Source organism: Zonotrichia albicollis, chromosome 5 (genome assembly GCF_047830755.1).
Source record: "Zonotrichia albicollis isolate bZonAlb1 chromosome 5, bZonAlb1.hap1, whole genome shotgun sequence".
NCBI classification, from domain to species: Eukaryota; Metazoa; Chordata; class Aves; order Passeriformes; family Passerellidae; genus Zonotrichia; species Zonotrichia albicollis.
The window spans coordinates 15,809,821-15,828,704 of NC_133823.1; the positions used below are offsets into that span (position 1 = coordinate 15,809,821).

General features: G+C 40.6%; 1 long non-coding RNA gene across 1 annotated transcript in view; it reads left to right on the plus strand.

Annotated features, from left to right (window-relative positions):
- Positions 1-212: 212 nt before the first annotated feature.
- Positions 213-18,884, plus strand: part of LOC102060434 (uncharacterized) — a 338,547-nt gene continuing 319,875 nt past the window's right edge. The window contains exon 1 of the long non-coding RNA XR_003379910.2: positions 213-381. This is a non-coding gene — a long non-coding RNA (uncharacterized LOC102060434). The remainder of the gene's footprint in view (positions 382-18,884) is intronic.

An 18,884-nucleotide genomic window follows, 5' to 3' on the forward strand; every position in this document is an offset into this window, starting at 1 on the left:
AAGTTACTTGTGAGCTAACATTGAGGGCTGATCCAAGCTGCAGGCAGCTTGCAAGGAAGCTTGTGGTACCTATCTCCTGTTTGCCTTCAGTGTGTGTTCGGCCATCAGTTGGGTGACTTATGTGAAGAGGAATAAAAGATGGGCTCTGGTAGTGAAATTTAGGGAGCAGCCAGAAGTACTACTGAAGCTCTTGTTTTATTTTATAGGAATGTGAAGGATTCATTACTTCACAGAGCAAAGAATATATTTTTTTCACCGAACAAGTAATAAATGATGAGGAGGAAGAAAGATCTTTAAATATCAATGGAAGCTGTTCATGGTCATATTGCATCACATGGAAGAAAAGACAAAAATCAGCGAAGGAGTTTCAAGAACATTCAGGTAAACAAAAACTTGATGTAGGGATATGACCAAGGATAGTCCTAAACCAAGGCCAAACCTCGAATTAATGTTCTTGAAGATGTAGAGGGGCTGTCATGATATTTTATTCCTTTCTGCTTCTGATAGAATAACAGGAATTCTTCTTGAAGGACAGGGCAATTTCTGTTGCCAAACACACTGTCATGAGTAGCAGGAGTGAGACCTAAGTCCTAAGGTTTCTTCTTTGGTTTCAAATGTTTGATACTTCTAATAACTCTTAACAGTGGCTTGCTTTGTGTGTTTCTGTTTTCAATTCCATCTTTGTGAATTAGTTACTAAAATGATTTTAAAAGATAATTGAAGATATCTATTAACCATGAATATTAGGGTTCGTAGAACAGATATTTTGAGTCTTTCAAAGAAAGTGCAATAGTTTTTGGCTGAGAGGGTATGGTTTCAATTCAAATAGTTAAAGAGGAGAAAGAGGAGGAGAAGGACACTGGCTGAGTGCAGACACTGTTGTAATCTTGTGCATAGATGACTTTCATGATCTTGGTATACAGGGCTAGGAAAGGGCCTTTCCCCTGTGTAAAGAGACTATGATTGCATTAAAGCAAGTTAAAATATTAATTCAGCAAATGTGTGCCTTGAGATACCAAACTACTTTCTGGAGCAATCAATAGCTGATAATATGAGAAATGGTTGTTTTCAAATATTCAAGAGCTAGATGTGCATTAGTTTAGCACCACCCTGGCAGATCAGGTTGACTTTTAACTCACAGAATAAAGGTGGTAATAGATGGTGTCCACTTAAGCAGAGTTGTCCGTTTCCATCCTGATATCGTCAACTTGATAATTGTGATAACTACAGACCTTCTAGCTTTAAATATCCTCAGACCTATCTCATCATGTATATCCTGCCATTCAGCCCACTTATGGATAGAGTATTCTGCAGCTTAAATGCTGAAGAAGTTTTACTCCTATCACATCTTGAAACTGTTAATAAAAAATATTATTGTGAGACTTTTCTACTTATTCCAGAAGTCTCATTGTAAAGATGTCTTCTTTCTTCAGTGAAACAAAGAGCAGTGATTGGTGGCAGGCAAAGCATTCAGGTGACTGACCTGTGTTTCAACCACTGTTGTCCCTTTTGTGTGAAGCTCTGAGACTGTATGAATACTGGGATTATGGGAATGAAATGAAAACCCAGGGTACCTCAGGAATAAATGCTGCTTTCTCTCTGTAGAGTGATTAATTCACCAGCTACCTGGGAGAGGATACTCTGCCCTTGGACTTCCTGCCATGTAGAGGACATCAAGCTGGCCAGAATCCAGCTAGGAGAAAATTTTTTACTTTGAGAGCTGTTTTCTGAGGAACCTTGTAAGATGTCCCTGATACTGAGGCTTGCAAGTCAATTTGGTGCCTTGAAAATTGTGCTGATCAGCCAATGTGTGTAGCAACAACCTGAGGATGGAGGATGCCCCTGTCTTGTTTCTTCAGTGACCTTAGAGGGAGCCTAAGCAGATACCTGAGGTTCAGCATCTGAATTTTAGGAAAGAGAACATAGATAATTTTGTAAACTCAGTTACATGTCCAGTTGAACCACTGAGAACTAGACCATGGGTGGAGTGCTTCCTTCAGCTGCAGCTCAGGAAGGCTGTGGAGACCTGAACACCTCTCAATCAACTCAATCTCTTCACCTCTTGGAATTGACTAAAACCTTTCCCAGATGTTTCTTGTCCTAAAAAATTTAACTCTTCTAAATTGCTGAGGAGAAAGCAGAATAGTCACCACCCATCAACCTGAGTCCTGTCCCAAGAAAGCAGGTGGCATGTTACATGTTTTTAGTGTTGTGCTCAACTTTTTCTATCTCCTCCATGCCCTGGAGCCAGTTTATTGCCATATGTCCTTTGCAGAACTAGCCCACCCTTGTCGTGTGCCAGGCTCCGTGAGTGCAGCTCAGCCTTCCTGTCAAATTCCATTGTCAGAACAGAAAATTCTTCTTCCTTACACCGGTAAGGAGCTCAACAGGTGTGTGTTTTGCACCATATTGCAGCTGCAAAGGGGGAAATTGAAATGGCTGGTGGAGCTTCTCTTGGTGCTAGAGAAATCTTGATGATTTCTCTGTCCTTGAAGTTTAGGACTCCTTCCTTGAAGCTTTTCAATAAGAGCTGCTGCAGGCTTGACATGTTGGCATTAATTTAGTCTTCACAGAGGAACACAGAACTCGCTTTACAGATGAGCTAAAAGCACTAGCTGGAGCTGCCCCTGCTCCAAGTCTCTAATAATTCTGCCTTGGGAGAGAAGAAAATTATTAAAAACCTGCCTCTGTCCTATGATGGGAACATATTACTGAAATCCACAGAGCTGGTGAGTTGCAAATTCCCTGACCAGGGCACTGAGTTTGGATGGCTGTGCTTCCCTCTGAGTTGTTTGTGCAGCTGCCACTGGCAGGGATGTGTGGAGTGAGCAGCCCATAGTGCAGCCTTTCTGGGATATGCTGCAGCCAATTATAAGACTGATGGAAGCAAGGAAATTTGTTTTTTTCCCCTAGGCTACAGAATACAGAGAAATAAATATTCAGGCCCCATAGCTGCAAGTAAGCCCAAAGGCGAGGTCAAATGTAAACATTTCAGTGACTTTTTGGTTGACCTGTAATGGCCTTTTCAGCCTTCTAGCATATAAGAGTCATCAGGCTCCTGGTCAGAGTATTGGGTTGTGCTTAGAGCTCACGTTATTTCTTCCCTGAGGCAAGATATTGTGCTTTGTGGTTATTCTACTGTAAAGGTCAAGCTGCTGAGGCATTAAATGCATCCCTCCTTTTTCCTGTATTAGCTGTTTTCTCTTTTAGGTCTGCTTCCATGTTTGGGGTTTGTGCCTTCCCTGGGAAGTTTCAATGAGTGTACTTCATAAGCAAGTTAAATACCTAATGTACTCTCATTCTGTCTGTTTTCGTCCTCTGGTTTCACCAGCTGTTTCCAATCTTGCATATTGATATCCCCGGGAAGGCAGTCTTTGTAGGCAAGTAAATTAAATTGAGTGGCAATACTTGACACCAGGTTTATGGACAATTGGTGATTAAGTTACCTCTGAGAAGCATTTGACTCCCAAAGAGAGACACAATATATTGCAAATATGCTCTAGTTTTCTTCAAGGGTTTTTCGTGTATGGGGAGAGTTACAGGATCATAACTAATGCCTTATGATTAGCTAAAACTTTGTCTTTCAAAGAACAGCATCTCAGCAGAAGGATAATATGGCTGGAAGTAAAATTATTGTCCTATTTTGGGGCTGTTGGGGTGGTGGTTTGTTCAGGATTTTTTTTTTTCCACTTGTTTATTTTTGTTTGGTTAGGGGCATGATGGATGGAGAACTGCATTTAATATCCCCCATGGGAGATTAAACTTTTGGGATCTTGGAATAAATTTGGGACGAGACAGCACAACCAAGGTATAGTGAGGAACAGACAATCATGATATGGTCATTAACCAGCAAGTCTCTCTGTGAGGCAAGCTTCATTTTCTGTTACATTCAAAATGAATCAGAAAATGAAGATTTTATAAGGGGGGTTATATGTTTTCCTCCATTCTCTGAAATTAACATGTGGGAGATCATCCTTGTCTGTTCCTGCAGTGTGGCAGGGGTAAAAGGAAAATTATTAGACTACTTTCAGTCCACCTTTTCTGACTCTTCAAAGCAGAATCACATGTTTGGTGCTGAGCTTCTAATCTGTAATCTTATGGTTAGACATTGCAGGATTACTTGTAGTTCTGTTTGCTATTCGAAAGTTTATGGTTTTAAGACTGAATAGCTGAATTTCTTTAGCTTTGAGTCCTGATTCTGCAAACAGTTCTTATCAAAAGGGGATTTTGTGCAGGTCAGGAACTTGATTTGCTTTCCTGTCTTTTAGTATAACCCTGAAAGCTGCCTTGATGATTATGGCTTTGTGGTACAGCCAAGTGCAGCAAGTGAACTTTTCTTTTTTATGTTGGTTGTTGCTTTGGATTTTAGTTTGGCTCATTTCCTAGAAGCTAGTAGCTCAAATTGTTTTGGGAATTGTTAAAAGACTGCCTTAGTGCTCTAAGCACCAAACTCTCAGTCCAGCAAAACTCTTAGCTGTAGGTTTAACTTTGGATATGTTTTTTTGATTCCAGCATGCAAAATGGACTTTTGGGAAGACCTGAGTATTTTATTCAATTCCAAACACATTTAGGGGCCAGTAGTACCCCTGGAAGTGGTGTGTTTAGTGACCCATGGCAGTGCTTCTTTCCCTGTAGTGAGGAGTGGGACACAATTTCAGGTAGGAGGTGTGTTGTTCTAACAGGATACCTCCAGCCTTTAGGATTGAAGGGTGCTTTTGTCCCTAAGGGTGCTGTTTGTTGGCACTGTGGCTAACGCAGCTGTCTCCAGCTCACCAGTGTATGAATGAGAGAAGCTTGGAAGTGGTCTATGCTCACTCAGACAGCAGCTCTGAGACATGAGAGAAAGAAAGAAATGAAATATGTTGTTACTCTGCACACAGATTAAAAAGCTGCTGCAGACTGTTCTGCCCAGGACGGGATGTGGCAGTCTGAAAAAGAAGAAATAAAAGTAGTTTGGGATTTGGTTTCATTTCAGCTAGTGCCAAAAACCTGTATTTGTAACTGAATGACTGATAGCAGGTCTTATATTCCTGCAAAACTTATTGGGATGAGAGATTTGGGAACATGTGCTCCTTTTGCTTTGCTTAATAAAACTCAGCTCCCAGCATCTCTCAGAGCCTGAGTCTCTCACAAAATGAAGGGGAGACAATATTATTTATTTCAGTAATGTGGTCTTTCAGGTTGGACTTAGCCCCCATCACAGAAGTTAATCATGTGGCAGTCTCTCTGTAGGTAGTAGAGACAGGAGAACCTCCAGAGAGCCCATGAGCCCAGCTGAGATCTGAATTGCTCTCTGGAGTTCCATCTCTGTCAAGTGGCTCAAGGAGACATTTAAGCAAAGGCACATCCCTTTTAGGTGGCTTGCTTAGATGCCTGCAGGACAGTGGAATGAAACAAGATCTCCTGAGCTACAGATAGCACTGAATTTACATGGCCTGAAGTATGTTCACTGGCTATGCTGGAATTTTGCAAGTGTGATACACCCAAGTCCCTCTTCTTGGAGGCACGAAGAGAGAGCACCATCCACACGATTCATCTCTCCTAGTAGCCTATGGTTTCTTGAAGCTTATGCTAAAATTGTCATAAGGAAGAGAATTTTTTCTATTAAAATGCAAGCAGCATTTAATTTTCAAGTGCTAGGTGTCATTTGGGGTCATTAAATGGCTCTTCTGCTGCAAATTTGGGGAAATAAGTGACTGACCTCATGCAAAACCAGAACTGGGATATTAGAAATCATAATTTGTAATCAAGCAGTGCCCTGAGAACTGCAGCTAATTAAAAGGTGTTTTTATTGGAGGGGGTTTGTTATTGTTGTTTGAGCTTTTTGTTTAAGGAGTCTGAAGTCTATTTCTTTTGGGAAGGCTTGCATAAGCACTTTCTAACCATTATAATGTCATTATATATGGGATTCATTACATTAGAAACATTAGGGGAGATTAAAAAGGATCTATTGGAGGCATTGGCTGAAAAAGAAAGGATAAAGACTAGTTGCAGTTTGAGCTTTCATTATGTGACTTGAAACGAATGTTGAAATATTGTATTTAAGCTAAATGTGTTTGTTGGAGGTAGCATTAGGAGGGAAAGCAAAGCAGCAAATACCACTCTCACCACTAAAGAAAAAAATCACAATGGCTGGGAACAGTGTGTTAATTAGCAAACTAATTTCCTTGTACTCTAAGTGCATAACAAGTTTTAAATGCTTTCCGAATGGATGGTATCAATTGCATTTTGCTCCTTGAATGTAATTGTTTCCATGGCAATGCTGAGTTCTGCTGTACACAGATTATGTCTGTAAATCCTTCCAGTCATTTATGGGAAGTCTGTATTAGTTTGGCAGCTGACCTGTATTCAGGTTATATTTTCCTTTTGTTGCAGATGTTTTACAGGCAAATGAACAAAAAGAAAAGTCACTGGAAAAGGTCCAGATGCTCAGTCCATCCCATTTGGCTTCATTTCACTGATTTTAGTGGATTTGTTGTGCATTACATCAGTCCCTGCCCTGTTTTTATTAATATCTTCTTTATATATGCAGGAGAAAGGGCCACAAATGTCATGTCCCTGATAATAGGCCATTGTTCAGGTCACTTTTAATCTGCTGCTTGTGAGATGCTATCAAGTAACCTCTTATTTCTCACGGAGAGCAGGTAATGCCAGGGCACTGCTGAAGAGGTGCTGGCCAGTGCTGGGCAGCTGGGAAGGATCAGGAGGGGACCATTGCCTTCACAGGGCAGCAAAAACTGCTTACAGGGTGGCCTGAGCATCCTGTCAGTGTGAGAGAAGTCATAAAGGATAAAAACTAGCACCTCAACAACTTCTAGTCTCTTTTAGGTTAAAGCAGCAGCATATCTCCATTTGTCTGCCAGCTGTGCCTTTTCCCCTCGATTTTTTTACACAAGGTGCTGTAAATACACCCTTCTCAGAATCCCTTTACCTTTGCTCATGTAAATTAGAATTTTATGTTTTTTCCTTCCAGTATCAGAAAGAATAGCCTGTGTTCAAAAATTGTCTCAAAGCCCACACTCTCTCAAAGCTTGGTTAACAATACTTTGTGTATAGACAAATGAGAGGCTTCATTGTCTGAGGCCATTACTCTGGTCCCTCTAACTCCTCTAGCCAGGTTTTGTTAGTTCTTGTCATACTTGGGAAATATTAATGGACTGACAGGCAGTGAAGAGTGGTTGAGAAAATGGAATTTTGGTTCAGCAGCCAACAGGGTTGTTTAGTTCTTTTAGAAGAATGGAGAGAAAACGACTGCAAGCACAGGCCGGTGCTGGCACCATTTTTGAGTACTTAAACACAGGAAAAGTGTAGAGACATCAGCTCCTACATTTTCCTGCTCATTGCACAGATATTTCCTTCCACTCCTTCATCCCTTTCAGCACATCTTGCTGGGCTGACTCACTGGACTTCACTCTGGTTCCTGTGCACAGCCCTGTCATGCACAGCCATCCTTGTGTGTACTGTACATAAATGCACACCTGCATGCACATTCTGAGCACACCTGGCAGGAATTCCCTGGTGAGGCTGGTTTTCTGGACTTTGGGGTTGTTCACAGATTTATCTCTAGGTGTGACTTGGAGCCTGTTGAGGTACTGAAGAAGTAGCCCATTTTCTTCTCTGAAAGGGATGCTGGCCATACCATCCAGACCTGCATTGCACCCATTCTCTCACAGCTAGAGGAACCAAATATCTTACAGACTCCCTCACTAATGATCTGCTTGATGAATCCCACTCTCTAAGGACCTGGTTTCTTTCACAAAACTTGGGCAGTTCTGTTCCCACCAGGAGGTTTCAGGCTCTGTGTCTGAGAAATTTGAGGTTTGGGAGAAACAGAGATAATATATTTAGAATTTCAGGAAGAGAAGTTTTTGAGAGTAAGAAGTTAAACTTGAACACGTAACATGGAACATTTCAAGCTCCTGACAGAGGTGACCTGAGGTATTAAAGTATGAGGGACTGGGATGATGAGCTGGAAGCATCTATTCTAAATCCCTTTGAGTTTTAATCTGGAGCAGATGAGAATGTGGGAGAAAAAAAGGAGAAGATTTAAAAATAGCTGCATGCCTTTTGCAGTCAATTCAGTCTGCAGGAAATCTGAACAATATTCAGGAAATAGTATAACTCCCAAAAAAGCCTGTTGTTTCTAAGCAAAGCCAGTTTGGTCTTATCCACGCTGAGGAGCAAATGGGATTGACAAGCATGTAAAAGAATTGAGACAGAAAGTGTGAAACTGTGTTTGAAAGCAGAGGGAAGCTTAGAGACAATGTTAGTTTCGGTGTGATTGAGAAAGGAGAAGGGGGGAGAGGATGGAGAAGGGTGTTCCTTGAAGGAATTGGGTCTGCATTTGGCAAAAGCAGTGAGCACCTGAGAAAGACTAAAGAATGCCAGGCTAAAAGCTAGACTTTTGTAATAACAGACAAATAACAAAATAACAAGTAAACAAAAGCAAATAGCAAAAACAGTTTCTGCATATTATTAAACAGAACATGTGATACTGTCATGGTTTGACCCGGAAACAGGATTTCTGGGATGCTGTGTGGATGGGGCCAATGAGTGCTCAGATTTGAATATTGCCATCTGGCCCAACCACTGGGCACTGGGTCCACCTCCGAGAACACAGGGTAAAAGCAGGGCTCTCCCCCTGGCAGATTTCCGGCGGTGAAGGAGTTGAGTCTCTCCCCCGGCCCAGTTGCTGGCTGGGCTGGGGGAGGGGAAAAGCCATGCGGCCCGGCCCAGCCCGGGAGAGGTAGGCCTGCCCCCCCCCAAGGGTGGAAGGAAGACGTAAAGAAATGCCGAGAAGCAATGGGCAGCCTGTTCCCCCCCCACCTTGGAGACAGACAGAGAGAGTGCAGCCGGTGGCAGCAGGCAGCCCGGCTGAGGAGATGGTGGGGGAGGTGCAGCCAGGAGTCCAGCCGCTTGGAGGAGTTTTTAACCCTTTTTTGGACAATGAAAACTTCACAGAACATTAACCCTTCCTAGACGAGGGATAAGAGTGGAGGAGGACGAAGGAAATGAGCGAGTGATGAAGATCTGGACCAGAGAGAGAGAGAGTGAGAGATGTTAGAAAGATGGAGAAGAGGGAGTGGCATTTTATGCTGGACTCTTTTGTGTAGCCATGGACAGAGCTATGTTTCCCTGGAATACAGAGACTGAGTCCAGGGGGAGAAATGTCCCAGAGCCAAAGAAGATTCAGTGTGGGTACCCCTCGGCCCCAGGGGGTATATAAAATATGGGGGGGACAGATGTCCCAGAGGTGAGAGATTGAGCTTTTCTGGAACTGGACACAGCCTCCTTAAAAGGACAACCCTGGAAGCAGCCCTGATTCTGGTCCGGTGGTGAGAGCACCGGAACAAGGACGGAAAAGGCCACCACGACACATGGAAGGACTCCCTCTCCTCTTGAGGAACTGAAGTTGAGCATTCTAAAGGGTGGTGCTGGACCGAGAATTGATTTTGGATTGTATTGTATTGGGAATTTGGGGGAGAGGAGGGGGAGGAGAGTGTGTTTGTGAGGTTTCATTTTCCTTGTTTTTTTCTTTTTCTTCCTTTTGTGTGTAGTTTAGTAATTGTTTTTGTAGTTTAGTTAATAAACTTTTCTTCTTTTTCAAGTGAGAGCCTGCTTTGTTTATTCCTGGTCAAAATCTCACAGCAGACACCAGAGAAGGTCTATTTTCATGCGGGCATTTGGCCTTGTGCCAATGTCAAACCAGAACAGATACCCAACTGGCATCAATGAGTGAGTGCATGAGGACAGGGAGCCTGAGCAGAGCAGTGGGAGGAAAATCCCACAACCCTCATGGAATAACTCTCTGGCTGAATAGTTGAATTCCTCACTCACTTGAGACAGGATACAACAACTGAGAGCTAAAAGTTTCATTTCCAAAACTGCCTTGCAGGGCAGTGGTAGCTTGTCCACACACAAACCTTTCATTGCAATAGCACCAACGTTTATGTTTTATTTCCTCATTGGTTTGAGTGGGTTTTTATTTTTGTTTGTTTCTTTTTAAAAGCTTTTTTGCATGTTAGTTTTGTCCTGTAGGATGGGATTTTTGTCAGTCAGACAAAAACTCTGCATGCTTTTTAGGAGATCTTTGTGATTTCTAGGAAAGGAAAAGCCACTCTTTATGAAGCTCTCATGTATTCCCTCATCAAAGGGGAAGGAATTTGGTGTTCAGGTAACTTCCAGACCCCTAAATACCACTCAAGAAAAAAGTCATAGACAGAAATGGAAAAATTAGGTGTTTTTTAGTGAGAAGTGAGTAATGTTAGTCCTTTCAAACAGCTCTCTGCCCTACTGAGGGGTATCTGAGTGGTGACACAAATCTCTGCCTGCAGAGCTGATCATGCCTGAGCTATAGCCAGAGCTGCAGCATCTGCTCAGGCCCAAACAACACCTGTGAGATTTGGTTTCTAGGGCTAAAAGTTTAATCTTCAAGGGTATGATCAGCTCCTTTGTTCCTTCTGTCATCCTCAAGGCTAAAAAAACCCCACCTGTTGCTTTGTGCACCTGCCTGAGAAATTGTGCCCCCCAAAACTTGCCCTTTGCTCCCTGCTGGGTTTCTCTTTCTGCTCAGGATTCACAGGTAGTATTGGGAAACAGGAAAAACCTCAGCACAGCATAAAGCATTTGCATGCAGAGCATCTGCTTTTGTGAACAGGACAAGCTCATGCAAAATTCTGTCTTGTGAGTATGTAACTTAACTATAAATATTTAAATAGTGGTGATTTTAAACATGTCATCACTCTTCATTTGGCTAAAATAAAAAGAAGAAAGGTTTTGTTATTTTTCAACTTGGTTATTCTCTTGATTTGAGTATGCTCAGCCATCTGTTGAGGGCACAAAAAGACAGAAGCAAGTAATTAAGCAGACCAGTTGCACTGAAATAACAAATAATTGAGATTAAGTGTTTAGTGACAGTTAATAGTCTGAAAGTAATTTCTCAGAGGTAGCGAGTGCTTGTGGGAAAAATTAGGCACTTGTGAGGGAAAGAGTGGCTCCTGAATAAAAGGCAAAGGAGAAATAAGGTACTGAATCTGGAAAATGAATTTTTGTGACTTTTCTCACCTTGCTGTGATGGTCTGAAAGTTTCACTAAACCTGTAGGTAATCTTGAGTATTCAGCAGAGATCTGTACTCTTAGTAAATGAGTTGCTCTTGCTTTCTAGATGCTGTGCTTTCCCAGTACTCCTGGAAGGAGCACACACCCCAGGGTTATTCAGGACATATTACTTCAAAAATAAAGTCAGGGGAAATTGCTGCTCACAGAGTGAATTCCCAGCTCCGTTAAAATCCAAGGCAATTTTGCTTTTGTTCAGTATTTTCTGAAAAAGAGTCCCATTTAGGAAGCTACATCCCCTAGAAACTTACATTAAATACATAAAATTGTAGGGTAGGCTGAGTGCTAAACCTTAAGTTTAGAAACAAGCAAAAAGGGTAGCAGTTAGCCAATCCTTCCATGCCTCCCCAAAAGCCCTTTATTTCACAACAGTGTCTGTTTTATTGAAACTGGCATAAACCACAACCTTGAATGGGCCTGTTACATGAAGTAGTTGAAATAAAAGGAGGGGTTGTTTTTTTTTTATAGTCCTTTTTGGTAAAGTAATCCATTGTGCCATCCTGTTTTTTCAGAGTGGATATTAAATGTTATTGTATTTTGAGGTGGGTCTCTGTAGAGCAGCACCATTGTGACTTTGTCCAGAATGTCCCAGTAGCACTTGCTGTGACTTCTCAAATGCTTTTCAGCAAATTTGCCCACCCTTAGGTTCAGAGCTGCTGGTAATATCCTCCCTCTAAGGGAAGGGAAGGACTTTGTTGGGAAATTCCATCAACTGATTTAATCATCTTTTCTTGTGATGTATTCACACAACACTTAGGTGGTGCTGGTGGGAGAAAGGCACTCCTCACTCATGCTGTTGCCAAATTCTCCAAGAGGGAACTCCCCCTACCCTGGTTTGGAGTAAACTGGCCCAGCAGTTCTTGTGGAGCTATGTGTGATTTTGCAGTATATCAGACATTATCAGCTGATGGGCAAAATGACTTATCAACATTATAGTGGCTGTACTTTGACAGGTATTCAAACTGAAAGATCAATTTACATTTTCTGAAAGGAAGGAACATGCAGTAGATTAGTTTTCAAATGGTTTTTAGTACAAGAAATGAACCTACTTAGATCAGTGATTTCTAAGGTTACATTTGTTTTTGCTATGGTTTTTTCCTCCCCTTCTAGATGCAATTCATATTTGCTAAGGACTCTGGGCATTACATTAGAATAAGGAAGACTTGGAAGGCAATTTAAAAAAGATAGATATCCAAATCACTATCATAATCCTTCTGGCTCTTTGGAAATGAATAGTGGAGTGTTTCAGAGAGATGTTTATTAGAAAGATTAGTTTTATCATGAAATTGTTACTTCAGCACATGGTTTCAGATTGGCCATTATCTTAGAAAATTCACAGATGAAAACACAAGGAGAATTGCCAGTGAAAAAGTCCCAATGGCTGAGAAAGTATTTTCCTTGTGCACTTTTTTCCCCCTGTAGTTATATATTGGCTTCACCTGGGAGAAGTAAACAATCCTTAAAAAGTCAAGGATGGAAAAAATAAGCTAAAGCTCTACTGTAAAGTTTGTATATCATCTCTTTTTGGGGGGGAAAGTAATTTTACTTATTTATTGATACTGCTAGGTAAATGTTGAAAAAACTCTAAATATTTTTGAAAGAATGATTTTTAAAAATAAACTCTCTTTAAACCTAGCTATAAATGTTTACATGGGAGCCTGGAAAAAAGTTCTTAGCTTTTGAATGAATATATGAAGAGGATGCAATGATCCTGTCAAAGGGAAGGCTTTACATGCCAAAGGCAAAGACAATTCCTGTGAAGATTGTTAATGCATTGACAGCCTTAACAGATCTTTATTGCAGGTAACCCTTGGGAAAAGAGCTCATCACCATCACCTAAAATCAGAATCTATCTGCCAGTTTAATGCTCTAAATAGGAGATCACCCTGTTTGCTTTCTTGCAGCATCACTTCACCACCTGCCTGGTTTAGTTCTAGAATGACCCCAGCATGAATCTTTCTTTCCCTAATGGAGACTTGATTCCTCTTACTGAAGCTCTGAATTTATGGTCCTTTCACATATATGGAAAGCTCTGATACCCATAGGGATGGACCTTGAAAAAAAATGCATGTATGGGTATGTACTTGTTTCCATTCCTCCTATAGAGACATCTTTTGGAAGAAGACTTCTAATGCTTTGGTCTTTCATTGTTACATTTCCTGCTCATTTACTCTCATTCCATTTCAATTTGATTTTGGACAATGTAGGGATTTTCTTGAGTAAAACCTAAATACCTCTCTCAGGAGTCTGTTCTCCCATGCTTAAAAAAAAAAAAAAAAGGAGTTAAAGGAAAGTGGGTTTTGAAGTTCAGTCATATAGTTAATTTCCATGTCAGCATAGTGGGTTTTGTGATGAAAGGGTATTACTGAAATTTCAGGAGAGAGGGATGAAATGTCCCTTTAAAGGTCTCACGCAGGTTTCATGAAAGCAGGATTATATCAGTCTCAGGATGCCAAGGTTTTATTTATAAAAATAAATTCTTCTAGAAAATATCCCAAGCTGGTGTCATGTTGTTGAGTGCAAATGGCTCCATTAGCAGTTAGTAGCGCTTGTACATATGTCCATCCATCTGCCTTATGACTTTGAATCTGAGGAAAGGGCTGTGAATTAGTTACTTATGTAAAAGTCTGCTTTTAATGTGTGTAAAGAAAAGGATTGGAGGCAATGATGATACACTTGGCTAAAAGTACCCATTGCTGTAGACACACTTGTCCCTGGGCAGGATGAATCAGAGTTAAGAGCAGGCCATAAAATGGATTTAACAGAATTATGGATGTGTTCTCTTTCAATTTTTTTTTTTTATTTAGTCAATCCTACAATTTTCATTTATAACTACAGCACCTTTCAAATTGGCAAAGAACTCTTTCCTTTGAGTGGGTTGGTGTGTTTGTCTTGCACAAGGCAGTGAAGTATTCTCACTGGAGTGGGTAAAATGCTGCAAAATGGCATTTGCATATTCTCACTGCAGTTCTGTTGCAGCTCCTTTTGCCTTAACCTGAGGCTGCTTTTTGCCACAGGTAAAAATTTTGCTTTTGGCAACGAGTCAAGTGTGAGATGATGAAGATTCAAATCTTAGTGGTACTTTGTGCCAAGTCTCTGCAAGAGCCTAGAATTTATAGTAGCAAACTACCATTGCAACTGTAGGACCAGAAGTACTTTGCTTGATAAGCAGGGGTTACTGTCAGGGGAACATGTTGTTTATTCATTTCTTACAATTTCTCTGTGGAGAAAGTTTCAGTCTTCCAGTCAGAGAGGAGAGATACAGATATGTAAGACAGATGCAACTTCAATGTAACACATTGCGAATAGCAAATGACTGCTTTGAAAATGTCTCAAATTCTGCATTGTGTGAAAAATCTTCCTTATAGCCATCTGACAAGCATGCATGGAATTGGGCTTGAAAATATATTGTGATTTCCAATAGTAACTGAGAGAAAGGAGATAACTTTACAGCTATTTTCTGTTCATAATGCTGACTAGCAGCCTGAGAGGGCACAGGCATGAGCCAGTTTGCTGCATGTGGTTGTTTATTTCCACAAAGTTTTTGTACCTACATCTCTGATTCATGTTCAGTTCTGCAGTCCTCTTCAGGAGAATATCAGAACTGGAGCAAAAATATAAATTAACTATTTGAAAGTCATTATTTATCAAGATAAAATATGTTTTCTTTCCAAAAGTTTCCCCTCATGCCCCATGCTTTTTGGAAACATAATGCTTCTGGGAAAATACCTTGCATACTCTCTTTCAGCAATTTCTATTGACTTGGTTATAAACTGATTTTGCAGCAGTGGAGAAGACAAACAACTCTGTGGAAAGTGTTCTTGCCAATGTTTATCTTGCCTGCATCCCTCCCTGTCTGGCATAGCTTTTGTCTTCATTTCCCTAAACCAAATGGAGTCTGCCCTCCTCTCTTATGCCCAGCATTGCCAGATGGAAAACTTCTTTTGTTGTTTACTACATCTGCTTCTTCTCTGGTCATATCTCTCCAGCTGGTTGGCTAATCCAGCTGTTTGTAAGCTTTTCCATAAAGTGGAATTTATCTTGCTTTAGGAAACAAATTGATAAATCCTCCCTTTTTGCAGGAATACAGGTTCCTAACCTGTGTTCATGGCAGCTTCATGCAGCTCTGTCCAACCAGGAAGATGGTTCTCTGCTGTCAATCATCTTTCATGTGGTCTGTGGTCTTCCTTTTGAAAAAAATCAACAAAACAAAAAATACCAAAAGTTAACCCAATGATGTGATGTTTCCCCCTTTTACTCTTTCTTAATTGCTCCTCTTAATGTGTTGCATCTCTCTTGTAAAAAAGGAAGAAAATTTAATGTGATGGAATGGACTTTGCTAAACACAGCATTAAATTTAGTGTAGTTACTAAATGTAGCAGTGCCTTCCAGAGAAGATCTGTAGATCTCTTGATTTTTTTCCTGACTCTGGCCACAAATAAGATGTCTGCTACTTGTAGCACCACAGAATTCCCCTCCATCAGATCAATTCAAAATTGATTATATGAATCCAAGCCAAAAATGATGTAACAGGCAAGCTGCAGATAAAATGTGGAATGAGCATGCAGGATTGCAAACTATGGCACTTAAATATCACAAATATGTTTACCTCTCCACTTGCTCTGTCCCCATGATGAAATATTTGCTTGGAATACTTTCAGAAAAGATGCTGTCCTCCCAGTCCTAAATGTATTGGGTTTTATCATTTAGTTTGAACTAGTTAAAGCTTTTCTGATTGCAGCTGTGATGATTCATATTGTCATTGATTTCTGTAAAGGTGCTTTGGCTGCTCTGTGCTTCCCATGACTGACCATGGCATCTCCTGGCCGTGCAGGAAAGCCTTGAGAGAAAATAGATGCAGGGGTCTGGGGCCACAGCTTTGCTATCTGACAGAGTTATGGGATCCAAGGTGACCCCACAGGCCACCTAAATTGTACCATTTGTGCAGATTGGCCTTGCCCTGCCCAGGCAGCTGTGAGCCTGAAGCCCCAAAGCCTGTCTCCAGGTGAGCCCAGGGCAGTAGGGGTTTCAGTGAACTGCAAAGCAAGAACTCAACTTGTGGGCTTTCCTTCCTGAGAAGAACTTCCTAATTCCCAGCATGGTAGCTATTTTTGGGTTGGTTTCTGCACTTCTTGGTGATTTTCCAAGCAGCAGCTTTGAAAGCTTCTCTCCTGTTTTCCAGAGGACATTTTTACAAAGTAATGTACAGACCAGGAATAAAACAAAACACAAAAGCAATCCAAAGCCAAGATGACTGTATTCTGCTCAGCACTAGTTAATGATAGTAGTGATAATGATAATAATAATAACAATAATAGTGGCAATTTCAAGTGAATTTATGTACATACTCATGCATGTAAGTTGGAATCTATTTCATAGCAGCACTTCTGGTAATATTTCAGAACTTGCATCTCTGGAAAGAAAAAAAACAAATTAATTTATTTAAATGTTCAGAAGTACAATTGTAACAGCATTTCTGCACTATTTGTCCCTAATGAGAACAAACTGTCATTGTCATTGTTTCCAGGCAACTACCAAGGAATACTTAACCTTACATGGGGGTCTCGAAAACCACACATTATGCCAGGTAAAGCATGTCTTTGAAAAGAAACTAGCTCAAGAGATCACATAGGAACATTTTATTTAATCTCACTTTTAATTAGTTCTTTTTTCTTACTTTCAGGGCAATTATTTTTCTGTCAAAGACTTGCTTTCCTTAACTAGGAAAATCAAATTAAACATGATTTTCACATTCTATTTTTAATATTTAACAAGCCAAGAAATACTCTGGGCTACAGTGGTTACTGTGGGGTCATTTGGAAAGATTTTGACAGCTTGAAAGCATTCCCTCTTGATGAAAATGGGAAGAGCCAGTAAGAGAAGTATGATGGGCAGTTTTAGAGGCTTCCACTGAGACTGGAACCTCATTATGCATCCTGCACACTGCAAATGTCCATCTCTCTTAACAGACTACAGCCTGCATAAATAAGAAGTTGATGGAGAAATGAGGGTTCAGTGACGAGTGGCACAATGTGCACCCTCCACCCAAGTCCCAAACAGCACCTCACAAACTGAGGGAGATGGCAAAAATTAATCCAGTCTGGCAGTGAAATTGCTTTTCACTTATTAAGTGAAAAAACATATACATGGCATTGAACTTTACTGTGCTTCACATCTGGCAGCATCTTAAACCAATTTTTGTGGTTATATTAGAATTTCATCATTATCATGTTTTTTTATCCGTGTTTCTAAACAGTGCTTGATGACTAAATGGGAAAATAACTGGAATCTTTGGCAATTCACTAAATTTTACATTTTCTCATCACAGCACTGTTCACTTTGAAAGCTGTTATTACTTGGTGTAAAGAGCAGATTAAGCTATAAAATAGAATGCAATGAACAAACTCTGCCTGCTTTTTTGCAACCACAGTCCAAGGAGTCCAAGGTCCAGTGTGTTTTCTCACCCAGTTTCTTCAACCTCCAGGGAATGTAGAGGAAAAATGGACAAAGATTCATGAGAAAATATCCTTAACTGATAGTGATGGATAAGTTATAATAATTGGTGTGCTTTTCTAGCAAGAGAAAAAGTTCTAATGGAATCAAGTTTGCCAAATCTAAAGCCAAAGCAGCGCTGCTCGACCTGTGCAGAGATGGGCTTTATTGTCTTATCTTTGCCAATACACAAATGAAATTCTTTTTCTTCTAGCAAAAGCAAGTCATGTAAGGCCTACCTGATATAGCCTAAATTGAGAAAGAGATTTGTCACTTTTTTGACAATAATTCACATGGACTCCAAGACAAATGTACTTCTGAGCAGTGACTCTGTGAACAATAAAGCAAACACTCTCAGCTACCTACCGGCCCATCCATCTTTTTAAATCATGTCAGCAGGCTTCAAATTGTTCATTAAGCTTTATTGTTTCATAGAGAAGGAAATAATTTGTGGTGAAATACACTGAGCCATTGAACTTTGGAATTGTTTATTACTTGGTCTTGATTTCTTGTACATTGCTGCTTTATCATTTACCTCTCATTTTTTTTGGATGACATGGTTTATCCTCTCTTCAAAACTCTCTGGATTGCATAGGTAAATTTGTAAACTGAACCGTTCAGGCCTTCTGCTTATAAAAATATCCACCTACTGTTTGTGAAATCTGCAAGAGTGCTGTGAGTGTGATTTTGTTGTAAGCAAGGTGTGAGTTCTTTCTCCTCTCAAGAAAAAACAGGTTTATGCAGCCTGATGTGAAGCTTGCTGGCTTTTGTCTGAGCTGGAAGACTGATGAACAGGCTTTCTGGAAAGTGAGAAGGTACAGGCAGCATAGCAGATGGACACAAAGTGGTTGAAGGGGCAAGTAAAGTAGGCTTTGTGCCATGAATGACATCTTATGGTATAAGAACTACTCAGATAGGGGTCATTTCTGTGTCATGAGGGAGAGAGAAGTGACTGCATCTGTGCTAAGTCTGCTGTAATTTCTGTTGTTATTGCTGTTATAAATGGGTGTCCTAATTAGAACTGAGGGAATTTATGGGCAGATATGAAAATGTGGTTACTATAGTTACCAGGTGCTCCAGCTCAGTCAGGAAATGTGGCTAATATAATGATAGCCCAAGGGTAAACACATGAGGTAAATGATGAACAGGCCCCCCTGCTTCAGGAGAAAATATTTTTCTTCACACTTTTTTTGTTGGCTTATTTGCCAAACTAACATTTACCAGTACAATTCCTTTTCTGCTCTTCCCTTTCTTGCAATGGACTGGTTTAGGTTAGA